We start from the raw sequence: 12880 nt of genomic DNA on the forward strand, positions 1-12880 counted from the left end.
TACGATGCCGCAATTCAAACGTTTTTGTCGTTACATTTTCAAAAATAAAAGACACATATTTTTTTCTTTTTTTGATAATGAATAATTATTAATTTACATGGCGGGGACAATAATTTAGAGTTCAGTTGGCGTTGTTTTATTTCATCAAGTATTATTATTACTTATATACTATTTGAGAGGTCTATCATCCTCGGTCTATCAGTTTCGATTTAAAAACAATAAGTTGACCTTGAAACAACCTTCAAGAATATCGTCAAGATCAAATCCAAGGCCACCGTTAAATTCCTCGTTGAAAGTTACTAGAAAAATGACCTTAATCTTTTTCAAAAATAATTTACATAGAAAATGTTATAGGAGTTTCTGGACTTCTTGGAAACCCTCTACAGGGTATCCCACTTTAATTTAGGTTATAAGAGAACTCCGAACTTTGCAAAGTATTCGAAAAATTTTTCAATAAAAAATTGTAAGTTATGAAGGGATTTACTTGAACTTCATTTTCAAGGTTACTACAGGGTTAACTTTATTTTTTAAGTAGGAACCCGATTTTTTTACCCAGGATTCCATAGAGTGAAAAATTCTATGTTTATATAATGTATCCCAGAGAACCTGCAACGTTATTTCGAGGTAATAGAAGTTCAATCTTTTTTTTTCACTCATTCTCTACCTAAATTACATAAGAACTTTAAAGATTCATGAAAAATTTTAAAGACAAAAGTTACTATACTTTAAGAGGGGCATCCACTTTGACTTTCAAGATAATTTGAAGGTCATTTCAAGGGCAGTTTTGTTTTCGAGCTGCAGAATGTGATATAAGTCATTTTTTCTACTTTTTCGAATACTTTGCAAAGTTTTAAATTATATTACTGTCCAAGTTAAAATAGGACGCTGTATATTTATCAGACAATAAATTACACAAATACATTTTTTTTATATTATAAGCATGAATGTTTATTCTAAATAATATTTGAAATACATAAAAATATCGGTAGAAATAGTACATGTACAATAAATACATAATATTAATAATACATAATATTATATAGCATCTTTTTTGCTCCAATGATACGTTCAGGCAGAGCAGTTTACAGCATATTATTTAAATTTTTTTTTAATTTTGACAGGTTTCCACACCACCACAGAGGTACTGTCAATTAGCATGTTACAAGAAGGCGAGACTGTTTAACACATTAACATTAAATTTGAATAAAATTATACATAATATTTGTATCTTTTTTAGTTTTTTAGTTTTTTTCTCTCGTTGTTCCTTATAACACACTCGGCGCGTTGTTTTTTTTTTTGTTTGACTTCAAAACATTGCATAAAAAAATATAAATTAATAATTTAATTAATTGCGTGGTATGCTGCAATAATAAAATTATTAAATACTTTTTCATGAAAATATATGAAATAAAACCGTGGAAAACTCGCCTAGAGCCCTACTGTAACCACGAGAGTCTCTTTCCTAACCAATATATTAATCTACACGAGGGAGAGTGAAAAAGAATGAAAAATTTGTATACAAGGGTGCGGAATTAGTAATAGTTAAAGAATTTAAATATTTAGGATTCCGGTCTACACAAAAAACACGTACGCGACACATACTAAAAGAATGGCAGAAAAAGCAAGTCGGGCAATCAACGCAGCATAGGGGGTTATGAAAAGAGCAAGAATTGATAGCTTCAGAAAGCGGCTACATCTCATAGATAGTATTATCAAAGCGAAATGTATGTACAGGATAGAAATATGGGGTTGAAGAAAATGGGAAACAATAGAAAGAGTACAAGAAAAATTCAAAAAGATAGCCAATTATAAGGAAAGCGAAGGAAAATGTCCGATGAGTAACGATAATAACGATTAAGACTGTGAGTCACGCTAATGCTTTAGGAAATTTATTAAATAAAGCTGTATTTGTAATTTAGATGTAAGGGAACTAATGTAAAAGACCAAAAAAGCTATAAATGTACAAGAATAAATAAATAAATACAATTTAATTTACAAATTAAAATATACAAACAATATAAACGCTATATAAACATATATACGATATTAAATGAACAATATGATATAATTAAATGAACAACATGAACATAATTAAACATATATATAAAAGTTATATAAAATTAACGCAAGTATAATATAATATAAATAATAGATAAAAGAGAAAGACTGGAGGTAGTAAAGGAATACAAATATTTAGGATTTTGGTTTACTATGAAGGGTGGATATGAAACACATTTAAAGAAGATGAAGCAAAAAGCGCAGAGGTCGATGAATAGCACATGGAGTCTAATTAAGAGAGCAAGACTCAATACACTGGAAAGAATACTGCTAATACTAAATTCAATGGGGAGAGCGGGATGTCTATATGAATCGGAGTTATGGAGCTGGACACCGCAAGAAGAAATGGAAAAAATTCAAGCAAAGGTAGTCAAGATGGCACTAGGTAGCAATATGAATACACTAGATTATATATGGAAAATAGAGGCAGGGATAGAAGGCTTATATTTGGAAACAATAAAGAGGGCGACAAACTACATAGCGAAAATCGTTGAAATGGATGACAAAAGACTCCCGAAAATATCTGTTCGCGAGGTTATTTTTAGTCGATCGGTTTCTTCTAAAAGAATCACGCTCGCTAGGGAATGCCGATTTGATCGAGGAGTGATAGGGTCGCTGTTATGAGAGATGTCACCGTCGTACAGAATATCCAGACTTACTTTATACAATGAAGAGAATATAATTAAATAAATGAAAAACACTTCCTAATTCGCGAGACCGCACGGAGATGATAGATGGGATCTCCCGTGAGAATCACCCAGATGCGAACGCCAACCCGGATCTCCTCGTCAGACTGAGAGGTTTCCAACCTGGAGACGACAGCGCTGCCTGACACGAGCGACCAGACAAATAACTGTCACATCAGGTGATCAGACGCCAGGGCCGTCACGAAGATGAGCAGGGATACTTGCCGGAGGACTCGTTGTGAAGCAGATGCTGGAGCGTTCGCTGGTTGTTCGACCAGATCTCAGGGAAGAAGAGGGGGGGGGGGAGCGCTGCACACCCCAGTGATAGGCACACCGAGAACGTTGATGTAATGAGGTTGTGTTATGTGTTGTGGTGAAGTAAGCTATTAATGTGTACTTGTCAAAAATAAAATTATAATAATAATTATTATAATATAAATAATAAGACTAAAAGTTAAAACGCATTATATTATTAATAGCCAATAAAACGGGAACAATAGAAAAATTATTTCAATCATGATTTCTAACTAATCCAATAAAAGAAATTTTAATTTATTAATCACGTGAAGCGAATTAAAAATGTATTAAATTAAAATGAATTAAATTAAAGTAAACATATTAAAGTAAACAAATTAAATCAAAGAAACATTTAAAAAAACCTAAGCACTTTGTATAATTTTTAATTTTCTATTATTTGTTTTTACTTTGGCTTTGGCCTCTATTTGACGCTTTTGATTATTAACCTTCGTAGTGTTAATTACTTTCAATCTCATTAAAAATTGCAAAGCTTCTACTCTATGTTTATAACAAGTATTATTTCTGTCAAACCAATCTGGAAAGTGATCATTTGTTATTTTTTCCACTACGTCGGTTAAGTTAGCAACTAATTTTTTTTGATGCCAAAGACTTGTACAGTGTTGTTGAAAACCAAAAAGCTGGCAAGTCACAATTTTATTAAAAATTAAACTCGATCTTGTTAAATACGAAATTTCAGGAAGATTTTTATCGGAATGCTCATATTCTCTACATTGAAGGTAATATTCATAATCAGTTATTTCATTTTCTACCGGTTCCATAAATACTTTTTTACACTCACAACATTTACTTTTTTGAATAGATATTTTAGCCGTATAACCACTGAAAAAATTTATAGCATTTTTCTCGTACAAGTCTTTTTTTTCAAAGTCAATGAATGTACTCGAATTTACGGGTTGAAATGTCTCTATAAGTTCCGCGGCTTCTAAAAGTTCGAACATTTCTTGATCTATTTCTAAGTCTTTTTGTACAGTTTCTATACCGGGTATATACAATGCGGCAGCGGCTAACGGTTCGGTACTTTCATTGTGTGAGTCCTTCTCATCCGGATTGATTAAATTAATAGTTTCATCTATTTTAACATTCCCCCGTTGTCTAGTATGAATTAATGAAGTGCACACAATGTGTCTAATTGTTAAACGATAAGCTCTACATGTCGGATTTGGATTGAATCCATTTCTTCCTCGAATCTTCGAATGAGTATGCTCAACGCTATCTTGATTACAGAGGCCAGTTGCTAACTCAAAAGATGGACATTCGCTTTTTACGTTTCTATACAATTCTAATAAAGCCGTCGCGGTCAAAGATAAACCCGTAAAACACGGTGGTCTCGTTTTTTTTTCCGATTTGCTACATTTATTCGCGTGTACAGTTCGCGTTGTCCATTGTTTCGACGATTCTATAAAATCTACAAGACACTTTTCGATTTCTGGATTGCGATTTGAGAGTGGACGCTTTTGAGTATTTACATTATTTATTTTATACGAATTGCAGGCATCAATAACAGTGTCCATTTTCCTCACAAAATCTGCTGATTGTCTCCATGTTTCCGATATTAGTCCATTTCCAATGCCTTGCTCACCAGCTTTACCAGCAGTTTTTATCGCAGCTGCTACTCTTTTACTCAAAAGTTGAAAAGCTAAACTAACTTTCATACTCTCAAAGGTACTAGGATTAAAGTGCTTGTCTTTTAAAAAAGCTAATAAATTCGACGATTCGTTCGTTTTATCGATTTCGTACGTTCTTACTATATCACTAAAAGCCATAATGATATTATTATCAATATAAATATATCTATGAACTCTTAGTTGATAAAGTAATCGTTTAATGAGATGAGGCCAATCAAAAGCTGCGAAAACTAATTTTCCTTCATAATAAAAAAAAGGCTTATCTACAGATACTTTTAAATTTTTATAAAACAATTTTACGTTATTTGAACCTTGATCGCACACGATAATTTTGACTATAGCTCCTATTCTAAATAAAGCAGTTAAAATTTTATGTAAAATTTCTAATAAATCATCAGCACTAGCCCCACTTGAATTAAATCCGAATGAAAGTATTTGGCGCCAAGGATTAACAGCATTAATGCTATCTAAACAAAATAATAAAACATATCTAGCTATTTTTGAACTTCTAATATTATCCCCCATATCTTCAAGACCCTCAATCTGATCGTATTTTTTAGAATATTCCTCCATGCTTTTTATACTCATCTCATCAAACTTTAACGCACAATAACGCTGCTCTACGGGTAATTTGCTCAAATTATCTTGTATTTTTTCCAAAAGATTGTTATTTAAACCCGGTTCAAGATCTAATTGTGCTATCCAACTTCTTACTGTAGATTCTCCGGCTAATCTAATTCCTAATTTTAACAATTGACTGTAACCAGCAGCTGAGTGGTAGTACATAACTTTACATAAGTTTTGTTCGGCAAGTGTGAACTTTTGTCTATTTTCCGGTTTGAACTGCATTGCTACTAAAGTTTTACGAGATTCGCTAAAATTCTTTTCATGCATTAAATCATTAATATTTTTAATTTGTTTCTTTTTTTCAACAACTAAACGTTTTTGTAATCTATATTTTTGCATTTTAGTATTTTTTGTATTTTTTTTAAATCTATTTAATTCTAATTTCAAACGATTTATTTCGCGCATCAAGGATCTTTTATGCTGTTCACACTTAGCTGAACATAATTTTCTATCACGATACGTAGATTTACAATTTCCTTTGTGTTCATTTATTTCAAAATTTAAATAAGACTCATCTACTTCTACATCATTTATATTAAAAAAAATTTCTTTTCCTGAAGGATATTTAACATCATTACCATTTCTATGCAAATTAAAATTTTCTACATTCTCAACGATGTTGTGATCTACTGTAACATTATTTTCCGCAGATACTTCAGGTATTTCGCTAATACCTGATATTACAACATCAATCTCCATGGATTGCTGTTCTGTAGAAACCGGTTCTACTTGTTCGTTACGGACAGTGTCCATGGTTAATTGTCCTGTCAGCTGTTGCTCTGTCTCGTGTACAAGTCCTATTTGAGCATCAGCTGACTGCCAATGGATCGGCACCGCACCTTTTCGTAAACGCAGCTTTCCATTTACACAGGTTATAAAGTCTTCATCCGAAAAGTGGTCGATGCAAATTGAAGCGGTCCTTAGCGACGTCGGAGCCCAATACTTCAGTTTGTCGTTGCCTAAGGAATTAATTAATTATTACCGTAACAATAATCAAAATTATTGTTACGGTAACATGTTTCACATGTCCGGCATCACATTCTTTATTTCCTTCTCCAAAATAATCCTTTCTATAATAGCAAGTTACTACTTAGTAAGACTTTTGCCCAAACTTTTGGGAGTTTAGCTCGTCGTTCGTATCGAAGGCAAGAAGTTTGGTCAAATTTATACATATAGAGTCGTATCTTGCTTGGGATCTAGTATGCGACCTCTAGCGGAATAACTTATAACTAATACCTATATATATGAGGTTAAGTCGGCATTTCTTATAGTTGAAGACAAATCATAAGAGTAATTGCAATCTCGCTTATTCAATTTTATTCCTATTGCATCATTAAAAATTTTATATTTAATAGCTAGAATATCGGCTAATTTTGAATTTGATTTAAAAAGAAATTATTGCTTATTCCACTATATCTTAATTAGTTAATAATAATTTTAGGACTTAATAATAATAATTTTAGGATTTAAAAAAATTCAACCGAAAAATCAAGTTTATTTTTTATTTTAGACTTTTCAATGGTTTTATAACTCGATGGAAAATTATAAAATAAAGAATGTGAATACCATACATGTGACAAGAATTGTAGAGTATTTTAATTTTAAATAAATAACTAAAAGATAGAGTGCACAAGTGAAAGAGAGAAATATAAAGAAATTGTATTTTTCATTAAATCAATAAATAAATAAAAGAGAGAGAGAGAGAGAGATACAACTTGAGCTTGATAAACTTCATGCAAAGTTGAACGACGGTCGCTCAATTGCGTAACTCATATTGTGAATAATTCGAGATTGCCCAATATCCCCTTTGCTAAATTGTTAAAAATTCTTTGCCACAATCGTAGGAAAATGCATCGAGGTTATGGTCTTCAGAAGAAACAAAAAATTATAATTTAATCGTATAATGATTTTTCGTTTAATTAAGACAAAGATGATGTATTAAAAAAATTGTGATAATATGCTCGTGATTACAAGCTTGTAAAATAGTAAAACGTAGTTTCCTGTTGTAGAAGTCACGTGATCGTCAGATGCATAATATATAGAATATTTTTTACACAACATAGTTATAAAAATTCTTTTTTATAACCGTGTTGTGCCGTAGTATTTTACAGTCTACTCAAGGTGCAATATATGCATACTGTAGTTATTGTTCGGATTTTCAGGTGTAAGTGTTTTTAGATACGTAAATTTCGAATGCTCTTGATACAAATGTACTTTCGTTATTGGGTGATTCATAATTTCGTTTATTTTTTTTGAAAAAAATTGTTAATATTTTGTTATTAAATGTTGTTTTTTTTGATAATTTTATCGTTTTTCGTCTTTTTGGTTCTAATCATTTGCGTTATTTCAAGTGTATTTGTAAATGATAATTATTTATGCTTATTTGCGTTTTCAACGGTTTAAACGATAACAAAAATATGTCTGAGCAAAGATGAGATTCAATTTCTCATATATAAATATATATAATGTAGTATTTGTCAAAAGAGAAATAAACGAACGTTGTAAGTGAATAATACAGCCATCATATATGTGCGACATTTTTATTTTATATTTATTAGACTTAAAACTTGGTTATACAGAGTTTTCGTCGGGTAACGATGAGATATTGCCGTAAGACATTTGTGTACAATCTTTGCCTATGGTGGCAGGTACATTTACAAAAGTGTAAAGTGAACCAAACAGTGTTTTTTTGCGTTCGTGTACTTATTTTCCGTTCCTTTTTGTGCAAAATAAACGCAGTATTAAATTTTTACAAAGAATTCTGTAACAATAAATTTTTTTTTGTATGAAAGAACACGACTCACACCAAAGTTCTTAACAACTTGCCTTCAAAAGTATACGATATAGTTTTACAAAGCTCTTACACGAACAAAATGAGAAGGGCATTAATCATGTATATAAAAATTATCAGTAAGCATTCAAGATAAATTAAATATTAATACTTGAAAAGAATCTGAACAATTTTTCAAGCTCTATATTTTTTACTTCACGTTATAATGAATATTCTATTTGTTTCTATCAATCTACATATAGTAATGAGTTTTCCTTAAATTGAGATAGCATTCTTTTGAGGTATTGGGGATTAGATAATGAAGCGACATTTATAAGCAGAGGTTAGATGTAAATGATGTTCATAAACTTAAATTCATTGTTTCTATCCTTGGCAACATTTATGGCACGGTATATAAAATGGGAGTGAATTACATCATGGGGTGTTTGTTACAATTATCATACTGATTACTTTCTCGTACATTGTCCCATTTACTAAGAATGTGATTCATAAATTTAAATATCACAATTCAATGTTAAGAGGAACAAAGATTTAATTGAAGTTTAGTTTCATTAATTGTTTATGCAAGATTGATTAATAATTACTTTTCACTGTTAAAAAAAGTAATTAAGAAATCTGATGTATGATTTTAATGACGCCTTTATGATTATTAATAACAATTTTTCAACTTTAAAATAATACAATAGCAATTAGTATTTTGAAATAAATAAATTCTTGATTTTTCACGAATGTTAACTTTCGTTAATTAAACCATTCTTCACTAAACATCGTTAAATAATTTGGAAAGTCAGCCACAAAAATTAAAAAGTAATTAACTTACAATGTAAAACCATAAATCTAATTATATTAACTTATTTATCATCTATAAAAAATCATTAGAAAAATATAAATAAAAAGTACTCAAGCAAAAGGAAGTCTGACTTAAAAATATCACAGTCAAGCATAGTTCAAACAACGAGAAATTATACTAATTACGCTGGCTATATTTCATATTTTAATATTCGCATCATTAATACGTTTGATTTTTAAACGTCGTACGTCAGCAAAAGCTCGACGCGTGTGCAATTTTTAATTTATTGATTGTTTTAATTCATTTTTTTAAGATCGTAAGAAAGTATCAAATCACAGTCGTTTCACACGTATGATTCCTACTTAAATTGAAAAAACTGCTCTCAACAATCGGAGGAACATGCGTGAAACGCGTAAAAATTCTTTTTTAATAAATTTATAATTGACAATCACTATTCATCTTGTCTTCAGTCACCAATTTTTTATTTAAATCTCCTAAACGTAGATATAGCAAATGAGAGAGTGAGAGAGAGAGAGAGAGGCGCGTTTCAGCCGCTAATCTATTTACACGCTGCGGGGATATCACAATAATACGTGTATACGCACGCGTTGGGGGAGCGCGTGATTTTCGTGCAAGCTCCCGCGAGCGCGCGTAATCCGGATATAACGATCGTCAACACGAGAGAGAGAGAGAGAGAGAGAGAGAGAGAGCGAGAGAGAGAGAGAGAGGGAGAGAGGAGAGAGAGAGAGAGAGAGAGAGAGAGAGAGAGAGAGAGAGAGAGAGAGAGAGAGAGAGAGTTCCAGAAGTTGCAAAAAAAATTAAAGAGCCCAACAAATAGCGTAAAAAAATAGAAAGAAAGTACCAAACATCGCGGAATAAGAATGAGAGAAAGAGAGAGAGAGTGCAACAAATGGCATGGTTAAGAGACAGAGAGAGAGAGAGAGAGAGAGTTCCAGAAGTTGCAAAAAAAATTAAAGAGCCCAACAAATAGCGTAAAAAAATAGAAAGAAAGTACCAAACATCGCGGAATAAGAATGAGAGAAAGAGAGAGAGAGTGCAACAAATGGCATGGTTAAGAGACAGAGAGAGAGAGAGAGAGAGAGAGAGAGAGAGAGAGAGAGAGAGAGAGAGAGAGAGAGAGAGAGAGAGAGAGAGAGAACAGAGACAAAAAGAAAGCAATTTTATTAAATCTAATTAATTTTAACTTACCTGCGTTGTCAATCCATTGCTTGTGGCGGTTTTCCTGAGTCGATGCATCGGGGAAGCGAAAAAGTTGATGACCGCTGAGCCTAGAATTGTTACATAGTCTGTACTGGCAAAAATCGTACGTTTTCGCCATCGTGTACGATTGATTGCACGTTCACTTAATCACTTTTCACGCACTGTTATCACTGTTCACTCACTTTTTTCACTTTTTACTCACTATTTTCACTTAAAGCACCTTAAGATAACTATTATCGAGAAAACTTTTATCACAAAACTATTATCAAGAAAACTTTTATCACTGGCCCTTAGTATGCGCACGTAGGTGCCAGAACGACAATGATAGATTCGAGCGCGAATTGACAGCCGATACTCGGTCACATTAATAACCGCCAAAACAAAAGAAAAGGGCATTTAAAAAAGGCGGTTAATATGACAATTCAAATTACAATACGAACTGGGAGCTTGAATAACAAGTATTTCTAAAATGTTGAAACATTTAAATGATTAGTATTAATTAATGATAAAACATTCGATAGTAAGCCAAATTATGTATAAAAACGAAAAAAATCTATTATATCCGTCTTGTAGATGTTTAAAAAATAAAAGACACGTATTTTTTGTTTATTTAATCAATCAAAAACTGGCCGAGAAAGAGCGCGATAAAGCTTTCCGTGACGTCACGATAACATAGCATTTGCATATATCCGAATAATCGTGGGTACCTTTGGCACGCTGTAACTCAGTCAATTTTCTATTGATCGAAAAAAGAAAAAATACGTGTCTTTTAATTTTGTAAAATCTACAAGACGGATATAATGGAATTTTTTCGTTTTTTTTACATAATTATGCAAATAATCAAAGTAATATTATTAATAAAGGAGAAAATAATTTATAGGAGTGGCGTATACGTGAAATAAGGCAATGACTGTTAACTGTTATGCGATAGTGTTGTTTAGTTTTCTATATAAACAAAAGTATATTGATATATCTACGTTACCCATTTATATTATTTGGATGTAACATCTGTATATGTATACTATAAAAGCTACAATTTATTAAGCTTAACTTTATATGTATACTATAAAAGCTATAATTTATGAAGTTGCTTATTAAATTGATTTGTTTAAATTGAATTGATGTATTAAATCATTAATATTAACGCGTGTATTATGTTAAAGCACGCAGATTAACAGAAGAATGCTCAATTTGCAAAGTATCAATTCTAGTAATTATCGAAACGCTATTGACTATAATAAGACGTGTGATCTTTAAAATATTAACGTCAATGTCAGATGCTTTCTACGTTCGAAATTTGAAGTCAAAACACGTGTACCAATGTGTTCTCTGGACATAAAATCAATATTATAACCGTTCAAGAAATAAATATTATTTCTCATTACGATTATGTACCTGAAAAAGATCAGTCGGTAGTATAAATTTACACTTTTGTGTGATAATACCCTGTCAAAAGGAACTGCATCCTCATACCCAGATAATTAATAAGAGCTGTATAAATAGACATGAGTTATTTTCTGAAAGAACCTTTATAAATTATATCTAAAAAAAAGTTAAAACCAAAGGAAAAACATAACATTGAGTAGGAATTGAACCCAACTCGAGACGTCGGTCTAACTTCATACTTAATGAAGTTCGAATTTATATTGAAATTATAAATATAAAAATTATGATGTATATGATAATATATTAGTTTATTAAAGTTGAATTAACTATTATTAAAGTTATATATTCATTCACTTAATGTAATGGCAAGAACGGGATAAATGGCAAAGAATAAGAAAACTTATGATTGTACTTTTTATTAATCTCGTTATCATACAAATTAATTGTGAGTTAATTGTGAGAAAAAAAAATTTTATCTATGGTATCTACGTGGACTGGAACCCGGGACGACAAAAATGAAATCAAGCAGCACGCGTTAGCCATCTCGGCTATCAACACACTAGGATTCAATTGTACGAAAGTTACATATGTTCATAGAAATGTACGAGGGTTTGTGATTAAAAAAAGGGCTTAAGTTGTAGATATTTGCTGTAATAATTAAGATATTTCGAGATATTTAATTATGAAAAAAAAAAAAAATTGCATCAAGTGGGAATCGAAGCCTTTATTCTGGTCGAAGAGAAAAGATTTGCCGAGACGAAATTCTCTTCGAGTGCTCAAACTCGCACTCTTGCTTCGCCCCGCCTATCGGCTAACGTGATTGGTCAGACGCACATTCTCTTCTTCTCCTCTGTATATTAGACGCACGTTTGGTATTCCCCTCTCGCGCCGAACGAAAATGTGCGTCAGCTTCGGTGCTTTGGCCACTACGGGGCGCTCGAACCAGTAACATTTGTCGGGCACGCTCGGAAGCATTGCCGTCAGCAATCTCCCTACTAATCTCTGGTAGTACTAGTCTGAAGTCTCAGTCTGGGCGCATTGCTTGAGGAAACGACCGCGAGACGGCGCCCGCAGTCGATCGGGCCGATTTGGCGGGTGGTTGCCGCTTGCGCTCTTTTTTTCGAATCGATCGCGCGTCGCGCTCGTGCGGCTCGTTGCTGCAAACGTCGTATCCCTCGCCGTCGGCAAAAAGCGTCAAAGACAAGTGCGCGATCGGGCGGTCGCTCCCCCGTCCAAGTGGCCGCGACGGGGAAGAGGGACGAAAGTCGCGTGGTTGCACGAGCGTACGCACGTCCATCGGCGAGAGCCGCGGCGGAATTGCCGCCGGCCGGGCCGGCCGACGTGCGTGCGCCCGTCTCTGTGCAGAGCGAGGTCCTGT

The sequence above is a fragment of the Phymastichus coffea genome, unplaced genomic scaffold (assembly GCF_024137745.1).
Source record: "Phymastichus coffea isolate CEN01 unplaced genomic scaffold, Cenicafe_Pcof_1.1 PCOF00028, whole genome shotgun sequence".
Taxonomy (NCBI): Eukaryota; Metazoa; Arthropoda; class Insecta; order Hymenoptera; family Eulophidae; genus Phymastichus; species Phymastichus coffea.